This window comes from Plecotus auritus (assembly GCF_963455305.1).
Source record: "Plecotus auritus genome assembly, chromosome: 4".
Lineage (NCBI taxonomy): Eukaryota > Metazoa > Chordata > Mammalia > Chiroptera > Vespertilionidae > Plecotus > Plecotus auritus.
The window spans coordinates 25,536,913-25,553,965 of NC_137775.1; the positions used below are offsets into that span (position 1 = coordinate 25,536,913).

Consider the following 17,053-nt stretch of genomic DNA (forward strand, 5'->3'; position numbering starts at 1 on the left):
ATCCTATAAGGCTGTCTCCAGCACCGGACTTCTCCCAGCATAGACACAGCTGATCCTTACAGCCAACTGGCCTGGAGGTCAATTCTTCCCAGTGATACCAACAACAATAAAGACTTAATTACAACAAGGCTGTACACACAGTCCACAAAGGGGTGCACCAAGAGTGTCCACCCCAGGTTAACTGGGGAGGCAGACCCACTGGGCCAAATTGGAAACCTAGCACACAAATCTACCAACTCAGGGAAGCAGTGAAAATGCGGCGTCTAAGAATCAGATCACAAACGAAAGAAATGGAGGAAAACAAACGACTGGATATAGAATTCAAAACCACGGTTATAAGGCTTTTTAAGAATATCCTAGAAAAGGCCGATAAATATAACGAGACCCTCGAAGAGATGAAAAAGGACCAACTAGAAATTAAACATACACTGACTGAAATAAAAAATATTATACAGAGACCCAAAAACAGACAAGAGGAACACAAAAATCAAGTCAAAGAATTGAAATACAAAGAAGCAAAAAACACTCAACCGAAAAAGCAAAAAGCAAAAAAAAAAAATCCAAAAAGTTGAAGATAATGTAAGAAGACTCTGGGACAACTTCAAGCGTACCAACATCAGAATTATGGGGGTGCCAGAAGAAGAGAGAGAGCAAAATACTGAAAACCTATTTGAAGAAATAATGACCGAAAACTTCCCCCACCTGGTGAAAGAAATAGACTTACAAGTCCAGGAAGCCCACAGAACCCCAAACAAAAGGAATCCAAAGAGGACCACACCAAGACACATCATAATTAAAATGCCAAGAGCAAAAGACAAAGAGAGAATATTAAAAGCAGCAAGAGAAAAACAGTTAGTTACCTACAGGGGAGCACCCATACGACTGTCAGCTGACTTTTCAACGGAAACTATGCAGGCCAGACGGGAGTGGCAAGAAATTTTCAATGTGATGAATAGCAAGAACCTACAACCAAGATTACTCTACCCAGCAAAGCTATCATTCAGAATTGAAGGGCAGATAAAGAGTTTCACAGACAAGAAAAAGCTAAAGGAGTTCATCACCACCAAACCAGTATTATATGAAATGCTGAAAGGTATTCTTAAAGAAGAGGAAGAAGAAAAAAGGAAAGATAAAAATTATGAACAACAAATACATATCTATCAACAAGTGAACCTAAAAATCAAGTGAATTAAAAACCTGAGGAACAGAATAATCTGGTGAATACAATAGAATCAGGGGCATAGAAAGGGAGTGGACTGATAATTCTCAGGGGGAAAGGGGTATGGGGGGGTTCATAAAGAGACTGGACAAAAACCATACACCTATGGATGAGGACAGTGGGGGGTAGGTAAGGGCAGAAGGTGGGGTGGGAAATGGCTGGAGGGGAACTATGGGGGAAAAAAGGAGAAATAATTGTAATAATCTGAATAAAGATTTATTTAAAAAAAAAAAAAAAGCATATGCTGAAACATCATGCAGCCATTAAATGCTGTTTGCAGAAAGTTTTAATGACAAGGATAACTGTTTTTCTTATAATGTTAAGTGAAAGAAACACACAAAATAATATAAATGATATGATGTTAACTATTATCTTACCTAATAATAGAGAAACATGTAAATTGACCATACCTCCGCTAAGCCCACAGCCAATCAGAGTGAGTATGCAAATTAACTCAACAAAGATGGAGGTTAATTTGCATACATACCTGGGTCCCAGGAACCTCCTCAGCACCCAGGTCACTCCCAGCCAGCCATAGGAGGCGGGGGCTGGGGGGGGGGGGCCTTCCCAAGCCTAAAGACTTGGGCGGAGGCTTTAGGCTTGGGCAGGGGCCAAGCCTGGGATTGGAGGGAAGGGGAAAAATCAATGAAAACATATCCTCAGGTGAGGATAGAAAGAAAAATAAAGAAATGTCATATCCTATGAAAGACACATCTTGAAAATGCCTAAAGAAAGTTGTCATTTTTTCATGGTGAAGGGACTGGAGTCCATGTTGATGAAAATACCTTGGCGGCTGCGGTGACTGGCAGTAGCTGCAGCAGCAGGGTGATGGGGCTGGTGCCTTCCCCTGATCAGCCCGGTCACCTCCTGCAAAGAGAGGCCAGACTGTGGCTTAGGTCCGCTCCCAATGGGGAGCAGGCCTAAGCCATCAGTAGGACATCTCCTGAGGGCTCCCAGTATATGAAAGGGGGCAGGCTGGGCTGAGAGACCCTTCCCCAGTGCACGAATTTTGTGCACCAGGCCCCTAGTGTATGTATAATATATAATATATGCAATATGTGCACCAAGATAAGACTAGAAGAATAATAGGAAATGTTAACAATAGTGAGTAGGTAGGAGATTATATATGATTATTTCCTTTATAATACTCTCTTTTCATTCCCCACTTACTATGAGGGGTATTTATCATATTAAAAAAACACACAAATTTATACACACACAAACTTACTTTCTAAGCTGTTCTGGCATTGTAAATTGTATGACATTAGACACGTCTCTAATCTACGCTTTATTTATAGACTATGGCAATTTTACCTCATAGGGCTGTGCTAGAATTAACTGGAATAATGTATTTGAAAGCACTTTTTAATAAACAAACCCATGTAATTACATTCTAATATTTCTCAGGGGAAGAGGAGGAGGACTTCCCATAGCTCTTCCAGGTCAGCCTACATAGTGAAGACAGTTTGCCATCATTCCTCCTGCCATCAGTTGGAATGCTGACCACCATGAAGGAAACTGTGTAGACTGTGGAAAAACCTCATCCCTGTAGATGAAGTAAACAAATATATAATGCAAATTACTTATCTTAATAAACAATGTGTGATACGTTTTTTGCATTATGTTTCAATCTTGCCTTAAAATTAACAGCCGTAATTTTTTTAAGTGTAAGTGATACTAGGACATTACAATTCCCATTCTTTTTCTGTCACTGGCCCAAACAGTAGGAGAAAGGAAGAAAGGAATGAGGAAGTGAAGGGAGGGAGGGAGGGAGGGAGGGAGAGAGGGAGGGAGGGAGGGAGGGAGGGAGGGAGGGAGGGAGGGAGGAAGTGAAGGGAGGGAGGGTGGGAGGGAGGGATAGAAAGAACTCCGAAATATGGCTCCCAGATTTACTGTAAGGGAGGTTGGGAAATACAATTTTCTTATATGCTGAGGAAGAGGAAGCAGATGGTGAACATGCCACCTTTTTTATTTTACCGCAGACTCCCAAGTGAATAGTGAAGTAATGACTCCTCAGACATAGAGGAATCAGAGAAATTTGGCCATTAAGTTGCCTGTGATTCAGTCAAGTTTTGTGAAGGGTGTAGATAGTGTGTATACTGAGACATATTTCTAGAAACTTTCACAAACCATCAGGTGATATAAAAAAATAATTGGTTTATAAACTATAGAAACTTTGTTTGCCTTATGAAGTCAACACTTAAACAGTCTATGCCAGAGTTTAGGGACTTCTAACCCACAGGAGCATGGTTAGGCATCGGACCTAATCCCATTCCTAAACGCTGGGCATTCTTTCAATTCACATTCTAGCTTTTTTTTCATCTCCTAGAAGAAACATTTTAGGCTTAGCAGATACTTTGACAAAGTTAACAAGATGTCAGTTTCTAGTTTGTAAGCCAAATCAAAGAGAGTAAGGAACTGTTAAAGGAAAATAAGGTCATGAAACAGGGATGAAAATCAGATACCATAACTGGGATCACAGACACAGGAGGCCAGGGTCAGGATGTTAGGGGGAAACATCACCATTCTGGTTCTAGGGCTAGAGCAAGGTCAAGGTCAGGTCACAGAAACATGTCTGAGAGGTGAGCCCCTAATGGCCTGGTGAGCATCCAGATTTCCTGCAAGGGAGATTCATTCCCAGAATTCTAGTCCATGCCATGTCTGGACAACCACCTTCCAGTCAAATGTTAACATTAACAAGACCCTTAGCCTTGGAGATTTACGTTTTATTCACATCTCAGATCTAAATCACAAACTGAGGTGTGTTTTCTTGTTTTACTTTCTCAGATGGTTGATGGAGAAAGAGATTCATCCTAATAGTGATTGTTCATTTCTAGCTGCCCAAAAAAAAAAAAAAAAAAAAAAAAATCACATAACCAAAAGGTGTTTATTTTCCCTTTCCTTTCTTTACAGCAAAAATATGTGTAGAATTTGCCCTAGAGTATCAGGTAGCTGTTATCCAGATGGCAATACCCAGTGGCCCCTGTATGTAGTCACCTCCCTTCCCCAGTGAATATTATACATGGAGCATCTTGCTTCTTAGAGTAAGACTGGCTTTTGGGAAACCTTGGGCCCATTTATCACTATTTATGTGAAATATTATAGGATCTAAGTCATATAACTGGAGAATAGAAATATGTAATTATCATTTCATAATAGGCCCTTTATTATTAGTAGCTGCTTATGCTGCCTGACCTTGGAATCACCCTTTTACATGACTGTAATATCCCTGTGTCCAAATGTGGATCTTGGCCTTTTGTATAATATTCTGCTTCTTTACTCAAGCTTGCCTACCTTGGCTAACCAAAGGCTTTCTGTGGATTGATCAGAGTAAGGGAGCACTAGACTGTGTATATATTTCTAAGTGCCTGAACTAACATGGGACGAGCACTATGACAGTGGCCAACATGATGACACAGTCTCAATTAGGTCTTTATTACCAGGATGGCTGGGCTTGGAATCATAGGATGTGCAGGCATCTGTTATCAGATTCTTGTTTAAAAAATAATAATAATTTCAAGCATGTAGGTTTTAATGGGTTGTGGGAATTAAACTTCTTGGAAGATGATAATGATTTAGAATATGGTTTATGTGTCTCCCTTGGATGAGACCTTAAGTTCTTTGTTTGTGTATGCCTCTCTCATGACGTGGCAGATCCAATTCCAAGCCAAAAACACATTTGTGACAATTTAATAAAGAAAAAATAAATCAGAAGAAAACATTTGAGCAACTGCTTTCACTTCACTGTTTTACCAGCCTTGACTTAAAATATGCCACTTCCTTGTGATGTACAGTACATCCCCAGGACTTACTTATCTTATACCTGGACGTTTGTCTATGTGAGTTGATGGTTGCTAACTATACTTACTTAGGTAACCATTTCACAATATATACATATAGCAAATCATTATGTTGTGTACCTTAAACTTATACAATGCTATATGTCAATTATATCTCAATAAAATTAGAAAAAAATATTCCACTTCCTATGTAGCAATATAGAAAAGTTAGGGAGTGAGGAATGTGGGTTTAGTGTGTTCCATTTTCTTATGTTTATGAAGTCACCTTTCAACAATATCACAGTTTTCAGCAATTGCTCATTTTAGTGGAAATTAAGGAAGTGTGAAAGTCTGTATAGAGAAAGATGTAGTTAAAAATATGATAAAAATAAAGATATAATTCCTTTCATTAAAGAGAGTACTCTGACAATAAAATATAAAATGAAATAGTTTTTTTCCAATAGCCAACTCACATCTATATTCTAGCATGGACTTTTCCCCAACATTGGTTTGCACTGTGGAGAGTGAAACTAGCCCCATTCTACAGTTAGAAAAATGGAGACACAAAATCTTCAAAAATCTCATCCAACATAACAAAAGAGCCAGACAAAAGCCAATGGCTTACAGATGTAGGATATTTTTCAAAGAAGAAGCACAAATCATATTATCTTTGATGTAACATGTGTAGAACTAACACAAATGTTTGCCTTTGAGACTCACAATAGTCAGAGGGAGGAAAAATCTTTTTCATCTTTTTTTATTTTAAAATTCCTCTTTGTATGTAGTCACTGCTCTAATACCAGGCCAAGGTATTCTTTTATGAATAACAACTTTGCTAAATAAAGGATGCAACAAGTTAAGTTAAAATTTCCTTGTAATAAATCTTAAAATGTTTCTTCCTCTTTTTACGTTTCGGGGGGGGGGGGGGGGACCAAAACAGGCATTATGACAATGGCCATGGCTAAGGTCTTTCTCTTTCTTCCCAAATCCAGTAGACTGGAATAGTTGTTCAATTGCCTTATCTAGTGAGTCACACTGACTGTGTGCCAGGCCCAAAGGATTCTGCCTTCAAGTGGCTTTGAGACCAGAGGTGGCAGATAAGACATGTGTGCTCTTCATAGTGAATGTGGATGGTCACAGAAACACATAGAAAGCCATCAGACTTGGCCTGGGGAACAAGATATGATTTGTGGAAGAGGTGAAAGCCAAACAATTATCTAAAATATGTGTAGGAATTAGCCTGGTGAAGCAGAGTAGGTAATATTCCAGAAAGATGGAACAGGATGTGAGAAGACCTGAAGGTAAGAGAGTTTGCAACATGTTAGAAGAACCCAAGGAAATCCAATTTGATAGGAGTGATGGGGAGTAAGGATAACTTACCTTTGGAATCTTCATTTTGTCTTTTGATACATTAAACTTATGGACACTTAGGAGTGTGCCAGGTTGAATGGCTAAGACTAACAACTGACAAACTTGTGGATAAATAGACAGACGTTGGACATAGACAAAGACTGAATATTTTCCTTAAATGGTAGGTTTTATCCTCAGTTGTTCTTCCTATTGTTAACTGGGTTTAAATTCAAGTGCTACAGGACTGGCATGAAATTCAATCAACTCATTTGTTTTATTCATGTCTGACCCCAAACTCACCCTTTAAGAGTTCAAATAAATTTTTTTCTTAAAAGTTATATTTGTATTCTATCTGAGTTATTTCTCCAGTTCTATTATTTATTGAGATTATTTTCCTGATTTTGGAAGAACTATATATTAATTTTAGAACTATATATTCATTTTAGGAACACATAAGAAGCTATGTAGAAGAAAATAAAATCACCCACAATACCACCTATTCTAATAACCATTGTCAATATTAACTTATATAGAGTAACCATTATATTTTTTCTGATATTTTCTATAAAAGCATTTCATAATAAACTTTTTAACAGTTTGGGTGCATTCCTTCTTTTTTGTGTACTCATATACATAAGATATATATATTTAATTCATTTTAAGATTAATTTTAATTACATAATTTATGAATACATTCTTATTTTGCAAGTTTTTATAAAACTATATCTAGTTTAACTAAGTCTAGGGTAACTTTTAGCCCAGTTGAAAGTAATTTTGCAGGCCTCTATCATTAGTTTTAAAACATCACTGTGAAATGACAAAGGTCACAAGTCTTATTATCGCTGTATTGCAGATGAGACATCCAAAGTAGATAGCAGTTGCATAACCACAGCAGGGCTAGAAATGAATTGAGGTTATTTTGAAAGTAGGTAGAGTATAAATTATAGGTGAAATTAAAAATTGGTAATTTCTTTTTCTATTCAAAAGCCCCCTCTCTTTGTAGTGATAAAGCATAAAACATAATGGCTCTCTGTTATTTTGCCATGAATTAAGAACCAAATCTGACCTTAGGGAGTCCACATGGATTTCAATGGAAAGTTAAACCAGTTGCATAAGAAGACTTGCTGCCAGAATCTTGCCTGAAAGCTTAAACACTGTACTAGTGCTCGAAGGAATTCTCAAAGATTAAGTTGAATATGGATTTTGAAGTTAAGATACACAAAAATGAGTGCATGTGCAAACACACAGACCCACACACAGAATTTTAAGACCAAAAGTAGCACCAGAGCCAATTCCGCAATATTTTTACTAGTAACCCTTACTTGGGCACCATTTCACTTGAAGCTGGTGGGATTCTTTTTCCTGAGTCAAGCCTGCAGAATCAAGCCTCCTGGGAGTCGGCAAACCACAACAGAAGTCTTCAGATCTCTGGTGCTTCAGGATAGGCATCCTGATCACTGCAGGGGACAAGGAAGATTTTTTTTGCTTGCACAATTGTCAGAGGATATAACCCTTGCCTTCCTTTGAAATGTGAGCTATCAAAAACTTAAAAAAAAAAGGAAACCCAGATGGAGCTGTTTTCTGATTCAAGGTGACAGACCAGACCAATGCCTGATGATACCTTTTTTTAAAGATGGAAATAGAATCACAAATTTACTACATCTAATGTGTACCTTCCTTTGAAAAGGTGGAGCCCCAAAATAAATTTTTCTCAAATGCCTTTTCTCCTGGGAATAAGTAATCAAACTGAAAGTGAGAGAGAGGTAGGTAGAATGACTGGCCACGTAATACATGAAGTTAGCAAGAGAATGAGGAGGAAAGTGTCAACTATGAATGTGACAAAAGCCGAGTACGTGGCATTTGGATAGCCCCTGTTTTCCTGTGACCATACAGTCTTGAATTCCTTCCATTCTTGGTACAATACTTGAAAATCTTTTTGACCAGGTTTTTGACATTTTCATCTTTTCTGGGAATACTTCTAAATGACCTAGGGGAAACTTTCTAAACCAAAGAATAGTTTCAGCAGCAAAAACAATCCTCAGTATGTATTATGATGGAAACAAAGTAATTTAGCCTTTTACTCATGCAAGGATCTATGTGAATATTAATGTTAAGCAAAAATAAAACAAATTAGAAACTTCTATTTTTAACATGTGAAAAAGATTATTTACATGATATTATTTATTCTATAAAATAAATACATGATTGATGATTTCCTAATAACAAGAAGGAATTAATTTATCGTCAGTGTTGTAATTTACTCTTGTAAATTAAGGTCTCAGTTGTACTGTATTTGTTCTATTTCTGTTTCTCTGATATCTTGTAGAAAAGTATAAAACAAACTCTCTGGGCCATTATTTTTCTCATCTGTACAATGAGGAAAATAGGTTCTATTTCAGAGGCTTGCTGAGATGATTAGATGATGCAATATAAGTAAAATTAACCCGGTGGCTGTACATTAGTAGATTCTTTCTGATTAATTCCTGCCTACCTTCTTGTTATTTTCTGTGGCATTTGAAATAAGTGTGTGAGGACTTCAGTGGATTAATTGTGTAAAGTCCAACTAATAAGGGCACAAAGCCAGGTATGTCTAATGGGATTACCATTTATTTCTGAGTGCTAACTACATACCTGGCACATAATAAATGCTCTATAAATATTAGCTATTATCATAACACACACCTCATTTTATCCTCACTATAACTCTGGAGAGTGTTTACTTTTCATTCTCATTTTCTAGTTGATGAAACTAAGGATTGGGAGGTAAAGTCACTGGCACAATGTCACACAGCAAGACGATGACAGCCAGAATTTCAGCTGAGTTCTGCTCCAGAGTTCCTGGTCTCACCACTGCTCACGCCACACCAACCAAAGCATTGGGCAGATGAGCCTTAGGGAATTCAGTCATCTGGAACAGAGCAGGGGGACCAGAAGTAAGCTGAAAGGACCTCTGAAAATAAAAGACAAAGTGGCTGGCATTTCTCATGTGAACATTCTAAGAGAAATTCCCACTAGCTAACTCTAAGCCTACCTATTTACAAGAATAAAGCACTTCAAGAACACTTAACCAGCTTGGTCATATACAATTGCCTTGAAAACAATAAAAACAACTTCTGAAAACCAGCCCAATGCTGACTCAAAACTTTTAAAAACCATAGGAGCTTGGAGCCATTTAACGTAGGAGCAAATAACCTGAAAATACCCAAATATCCCTTGAAGTATAATTGATATTCATCTTAAAATCGTTTAAATTAAGTTGTCAAAACAGCTATATATTTCACATTTCATATAAAAAGCATTTTATATAAATATTACATCTTTAAATTCAGGGACTTACATAGGAAGCATCATTGAAAAACAAAAATAGCTTAAATATACACTCCTCTGTTGATAGTATTAGCTAATGAGTTATGACAAAATTAATTTATTCATCAATAACACTAAAAACTTAAGCACATAAACTTTAATCTTTGGCTTTGCTGGACTTTCTTCCACCATATATAAATTTTTGAATTGGGCCATCAAAGTTGGACCAAAGGCAAGTCTTACATCAGGCAGTATTCCTACATTGCTGGCTAGTATGGGAAATGGTTTGTGGCATGGTTTAAGAAGAAGTTGGCAACTTTTAATTTACCACTGAAATTTTAACATAAGTATAGTCCGGAGGAAAATGAACACATTTTCCGGAAACACATAAACTCCTAAATATTCCTACCTTAAGCATTTTTGATTAAACGTTATATTTCATCATACCTTTGCAACATTAATTTCACAGTCCTGGGAAATTAGGGACTATGATGGCAGTGGATAAAGTAGGCAGGGAAAATTTCAACAGTATTAAATAGTAACTTAGGACTTTAAAAGGCATAGCTGTCATCTGACTTTTATCTGTAGCTTTTCATGTGTCTTGGGACAAATCATTTGATTCCCAAAAGAATCCCAATTTCAGTGTGTTAGCAGGACAATATATTCAGCCCATATTGCAGATTACTGAAGATTCCCACCTCCACCCCAGAGTCCTTGGGAAGTCCATAAATGTCCAGACAAACCACACCTGAGAAATGAACTGGTTTTCCTTTCACCTATCTCTTTCTTTATTTTTATTTTACTTTTATTGGTATTTATTTTGTGCTGAATTTACTCCTGGGCCATTAGTTTTTGTTTCTTAAGTTTCTTCTGGGATATCTTTTTCTTCTGTGCAACCTCCTCTTCCAGTTTAGGAACAATTTGCTGTTTTTCAGGAAGGATCCTCTCAAAGTGGCAGGGAGAGCTCACTGTGGGTTAGTCCACCCATGAGCTCTGTAAGTTCTACGCCACATCTTAGGAGCTTTGTTCACCTGAAGTGCTAAATAATAAGAGAATCTACATCTAAACCCTCAAGCTTGGCATTACTCTCTGAATTTTTAAGCACGTGCAGCAAAACTTCAGCACTCTTTTGGGGCCACTGACCCTTTATCCAGCTCCACTGTTTGGCCTTGGCACCCTACCAACTCCACCATTGTGACAATGGAATGGCACACATTCTGTCAAGTGACATCCTTCAAATATTCATGCCCTTGATGGCCTGGAAAGTTTCGCAAGTGTTCTTAAAGTGAACACAAAGATTTGAACCTCTTGATTTGCATGATTTTGTGGGGTTTTCTGGGTCAAGTGAATAGGGGCCACTTTTAGGAAGAACCTATTACTTTCTTTAGAGCATTACTCCAACACATTTCCAATTTAGTCTCAGACTTCTATTATACATCCCGATTTCATGGTAGCTCCACGTAAATTAGATCAACACATGATCATTCTGTGGCTATATTCTTCACCTGAAGACTTTCGGTCCTCCTACATGGTCTTGGACAGACACAGAAATATCATATAGTGGACTTAGCACATGAGCATTATGGCCAAACTGATTGAAAAAAAATCCTAACTATAAAAAATTTTGTGACTCTGCTTCAGTCACTAAAGATAGACTTAGCCTATGTATTAACTGGTTTTTGTGGCCAAAACATTCAGTAGTATATATCTGTACCCCCTACCCACCCCCCTGCTTTGGCCCAGAAATATCTCATGGCCACCCACCTAGCTTAGCCTCTATATCTGTAAAAATGTAGTCTCTGCTTATTTGTATCCACTTCATGGAGTTAATATGCATATTACTAAGAGGATTTAAATCCTGAAAGTAAATACTGCAGAAAGACAAAATATTGTTCTTAAAACTGATGTTAATCAATTATTCTATAGGAATACATTTGTTGTTAATAAATGATTCTATAGGAATAAATAATTCAACCAAGTAAGATGAATAACATTAGTTCTGGAATGGACTATTAAGCCAATAAAATTCAAGTAAATTACAGGGTGACTTGCAAGAATTTCATTGTCTCATATGATGAATTTCATAAGAAATTAATTTTCAGAAAACACATTTTTAAAATTTTACAAGTGAATATAAATGATAAAGAGGTTGAGAAGCCAGTATAGCTAAAAAAAGAAGGAAACACCAACAACTTATAGAAGCATACCTATTAGAGCTGACACTGACCCTATTATTCATCCAGTCAGAGATGCACAAAATGTACATACACCATTAAATATGCCTTTTATCATTTTCCCCCATGTACTCCATGGTGTGAAATTGTTGTCTTTGAAACTGCAATAATTATTTTGTTATTTTTTTCCTTCTTTATTAACTACAATCAATTAGAACTTGTGCTCAATAAGATGCTAACAGTTTTACTTCACTAAGTTGATATAACTAAAGTTAAACATAAGAATTTGACATTTTTGGCAGTCTGCATAATCTTATCAAAGCTACATATTTTATTTCTGCTTCCTACTCACCTTTTATGCATATATTTTTGCTTACATATTTACATGTGTATATGCTAAGCCACTTAATATATTGAAATATCTATGATAATGTAATATAGCCTTTAAACATGTTGAAAAAATAGCTATGGTTCTTGACTCCTTATCTTACCATTTCTCTGAGGCAGGAAACTACTGATCAAACTCAATCTAAGGAGAATGTTATGTGCGAGAGTGATTATTGCCTTTCTCAAAATCAAAGAGCCATTAAAAATGAAATTCTTCTTCGTACATATAAAATTTCTGCAACTAGTCCCATCTACTTTCTTAGTCTCTAAATAAGTAAGCATCCATATTAAAAACAAGGGACTCACAAGAAAATTGTTCCTATCAAATGACTGTTTTTCAGATCACCCTTTGTCTCTCCCATCCCTGACCATTCCAGGTATAATTACTTATTCCATGATATAGTTTTGTTTGTTTTTTACATTTGTACCTATTTTCACTTTACCATTGCCTCTGGACAATAGTATTTTGGTCTGCCTCTCCCTCTGGGGTTTTGTCTTTCTGATTTCTTTATTCATATTAGCTCTTACTATACTTAGTTCCCTAAGTATTGATTTGGAATGCATGTAATTGAACTGAACTGGACACAATGGCTATTGAACTGAACTGGACACAGTGTTTGTTTTCTTTTGTTTATATGTCAAAGCTGATAATCTAAATACTGACTTTTCCCCTATACACTATATTCAGACTACCTACTTGACATCTACTTGGATATCACAAAGGCATCCCAAACTTCCAATATCCAAATGAATGCTTGATTAGCCCCACATCTAAATATACTGTAATTGATATACTAGAACCCAGCTTCTCTCCTTTTTTTCACATGCCAATTCATGAGTATGTTCTAGAGATCCTACCTCTAAATATTTTCTAAAACTGTTTATTTTTCCTTCAATCTCCCTGCTACTTGCCCTAGCCAAGTCATCATTCTTTTCTTGAATTTTATTAGCCTGCTAGCTAATTTCTGCTTCTACTCTTGCTCCTATACAATCCCTTCCCTGAAGAGCTACCAGTGTGATTTTATAAAAACTACTTTAGATCATGTCACTCTTCTGAAAACCTTCTACTGGCTTATCATCAGACTTGGAAGGCATCCAAAATCATCTCTAGTCTACACAGGAGCCCAGCATTGTCTGCCAGAATCTCATCTCATGCCACCCTCCTTCTTGCTCACCAAATCCATCACTCTGGTCTTTGTTATTTCTCAGACATATCAAGCTAGTTCTTGCTTTAGGGCCTTTCCCTCATTTGTTCCTTCTGCCCAAAATCCTCTCCCCTAAATCTCTGCCTGGTTGGCTTCTCCTTGTTATTAATTTTCACTTTGTACCTCGTTTAATTCAAGAGACTCTCCTGACCATATAATTAAAATAGCCCCTAAACCACAATTTTATAATTAGTTATTTATTTTTGTTTATTATAGCCTTTAGAACTGCTGAGTGTTTTCCTGTTGGTGTATTTATGTGCTTATTTCTGGCTCTCCTCACTGGAATGTAAAGTCTGACTGTTCAAAGCTTTGCTTTGTGCCTAGACCAGTGCCTGGCTCACAGAAGGTGCTTAATAAATGTTGCTCAGTGTTGCTAAATTCATTGTCCTGCCTTGGCTATTGACAAGTACGAGGAGAATGAAATCCTGTGTCTCTGAGTCTACCTGAAAAAGATTTGTCGTCTAGAGTCAAGAGATCTCATCTCTCATTCTTGAGCATCTGCTCATTGTTTCTGCAAAGACCGATTGTTAATGTGTAGTAACCTTTTGTCCCCAGCAGTTCCATCCTTTGGGCCCTGATGTTGATTTTCCTCATCTTGGCACCTGAAGAGCCAGAGTGATCCCTTTTGTCCCATTGCCCTGACCATGTGCAGTGATACCTGCTGTGCAGAAGGTGGAAGCCACCGCTCTTCAGGTATCACAATGGGTGACCAGCCTGCCTGACCCAGCAATGTGGTGGGGGCTGCATACAAAATGGTGACCCTTCCCCCAGAGTTGGCCTAAGGCCTTGGGTGGGTGGGAGTGACTGAACTTCTGGGATCAGATTTACTTGCCCCATGAGGAAGCACTAACTGAGAGGGTGGGAGAAACTACAAGGCACTATTTCTATTAAGTTTCAGAGATGGAAACTAATAACTAACTTATTAGAGATGGAAACCAGAAAGAGGGGAAAAAGGAGAAACAGGATGGTATCAAAAACAAATCAGCTCACTCATCCATTTCACCCCTCTGCCAAGGGACTATGAAACCTTTTATCTAACTAACTATTTGCTAGTAGAGTTCATCCTGGCTGTTTCCATCAGGCCACTATGAGACTCCTGCTTTTTTCCTAATTATGAATCTGCTTTCACATGCCTATGAGGCCACTTCGCAGTACATGGTCATTCATACGTTGAACAGGTATCCCCTGCACCTGATGAATAATCTGCTCTAAGCAATGGTAGTAATATCACTGTTGGTCCAGGCTCATCTTTCAGTGCAGAAGATACCAGGATGAGCAAGATCTTGCACAGTCTGACAAGCTTAGACATTTTACAACCCCCAACCTGGAATCTTGCCTGTATGTACTTAGAGAATCCTATAGGAAAGCCAATGCTTAGAATCATTGTGCCTAAACCCTTGATGCAGGTCAGAGACAACCAAAGCTCTTGACTTGTCCCCCTGTCCCACCCCACACTAACCCCTTGAACAGAGCACCTTTCCTTCACCATCCTGATCCCTTGATGGTGGAGAAGAAAGCTATTTTCTCACCTTCCACAGTCTCTCAATACCACAATCAGCTCACACGCTCATAAGAAACTTCTGAGTTCTCTCCTTATGGGAGCCTTCCCATGGCCAAAAAAATAGAAGACTTTTTGAAGTTGCTTTACTTTTTTCAGGTCATGGGGATGATTTACAAAATGTTACTTTAATGCCCTAATTGATGTTCCTAAACCTGAATAGGCAAAGGAGTTTCCCTAAGTGTTTTATTTACCAGCCAGGAGCATACTTCTTACAGTGTCCTAAGGGATTGCCTGATAGGAGACACTGCCTTACCAAGAAAGTCTATGATAATTCAGTAACTACACCCTTTGATGGAATGAGAAGGAAAAATTACATTTTTAAAAATTGTCCTATAAAAACAATTATGTTATAATGTGTTTCTAGAGATTCAGGGATAAACTAGTGCAGTATTCAATGTTTATGGCTAACTATTTAGATCAAACTAGAAAGAAAATTAACCCATTTTTAATAGAATTAGACTGGGGAATCTTCTAGATGATCTGAAACACATTAGAAGTTAGAACATGAGAAAAATAGTTGGCAGCAGGCCAATATTGAGGTAAAAGGCCCAACAGTTGATGACCTACAGGATCTTGGGGTAGCCTTTAAGATCATTGTTAGTAAAAATCCATAATTTTTTTTTCACTTTAGTTTTTCTTTTCAATTTTTGTCTACTTTTTCCCACATCTCTTTGAGCACTCCACACCAAATCCATACCCTTTATTTTATTTTTTACTTTAACATCTTTCATCTTTTCCCCTCAATATATCACTTCCTGGTTCTACTGATGGCACCCAGGTCTAAAGGGGTTATTGGTGGCAGCTCCATGGAAAAAGAGAGGAGATAATTTGGAGGAGATGATGATAATAGCTGACTTTTATTGAATGCCTACTCTGTGCTAGCCTTTTTTCTGTATACTTTCCATGAATGCTCTCATTTAATCCTCTCAGTTGTCCCAAGAGCTCGGTTTAATTTTTCCAACATCCTGGTTCTACTGGGGAATAAAGGCGGTCTTGTTTTTTGTTTTGCTTCTGAAACTCTATCTCCAAAATTTCTGAAGGGGGTGAGGGGGAGGCACATCCCAAGAAATGACAACTTAAGGAAAATAAATATAAGTAAGGCCCATTTGACCAGTAGGTGAGAGATAAGAAAGTTGCAACAATTGGATAAATTCCAAAGTGAAACCTCAGGTAGATTTCTATAACCAATCTCTTTTATTTGCACATTTGTGCTCTTGGGGGAGAAAGTGACTTTACCAACCATGTTAATGGGGAGAAGGTTCTAACCTTTCAATAATTTCAAGAAAATCAGTACATGGTTTAGGTCAAAAGGAGTACTTGATTTTGCAATGCCAACTATCCCTTCTGTGGTTTCTCAAAAATGCTGTGGCTATCCCACACAGAACTCTCTCCATGTTTTTACCACAGAAACAATAGTGTCATTTCAGCATTCATTGTAATGTAGACCATGTTGGGAGGTGCTCTAAGTAAGCTATCCAAAACAACAAGTACCTGTATCCTTATAATCTAATATTACAAAAATGAAGTATAGAATTATTATGCAAGATGAACTTAAAGACAAATGCTAAATAAAACAAGGCATCAGTTGTGTGTCTGATATGTGCAGAGGGACAAATGGAATAAAGGGACCTACTTGGCTCTAGTCAGGCAGAGATTTAGAGTAGCTGCTGTTATTTCAAATCAGTGAATGAACTCATTAATGAGTTATCACTGGGGACCGGAATTGGGGAATACCAAAAGTAGTTGAACTTCTATAAACAGAACGATTTGCCTGGGGTTTGTACTTTCCTTACCTTAGGGACTTATCTGAAGAGCAAAGCCCTTCTGTCAGTTTGCAACACCTTTAAAAAAGAAGGTGCTAAATAAAGGTGATGTGAAATGTATAGAGTTACATTTCCCTAGTCGAAGGACTGTGACTATTAATGGTTATGTAACCAAATTTACCTTGGGGAGGTAAAATCAAAGAAAGGAACAAGGCAGGAAACAGAAGATGTCTGGTCCCCCAGAAATGTGGCTGTTGTCAGCTTCATCTCTGATCTGCTATCCCAGGAAAGAAATCAGCTGGAGGCCAG

The 17,053-nt window shown here is 37.6% G+C and overlaps 1 protein-coding gene and 1 pseudogene across 2 annotated transcripts in view; one reads left to right on the forward strand and one right to left on the reverse strand.

Annotated features, from left to right (window-relative positions):
* Positions 1–17,053, forward strand: part of PDE7B (phosphodiesterase 7B) — a gene marked incomplete at its 5' end in the record, with an annotated part of 281,891 nt that overhangs the window by 116,184 nt on the left and 148,654 nt on the right. The gene's annotated exons all lie outside the window — the stretch shown is intronic.
* LOC308245907 (large ribosomal subunit protein uL22-like) lies at positions 10,486–14,729 on the reverse strand (annotated as a pseudogene). The gene is made up of 2 exons: positions 14,590–14,729; positions 10,486–11,012 (listed from the first exon to the last, which is right to left on the reverse strand). The product of its transcript is annotated as a large ribosomal subunit protein uL22-like (transcript).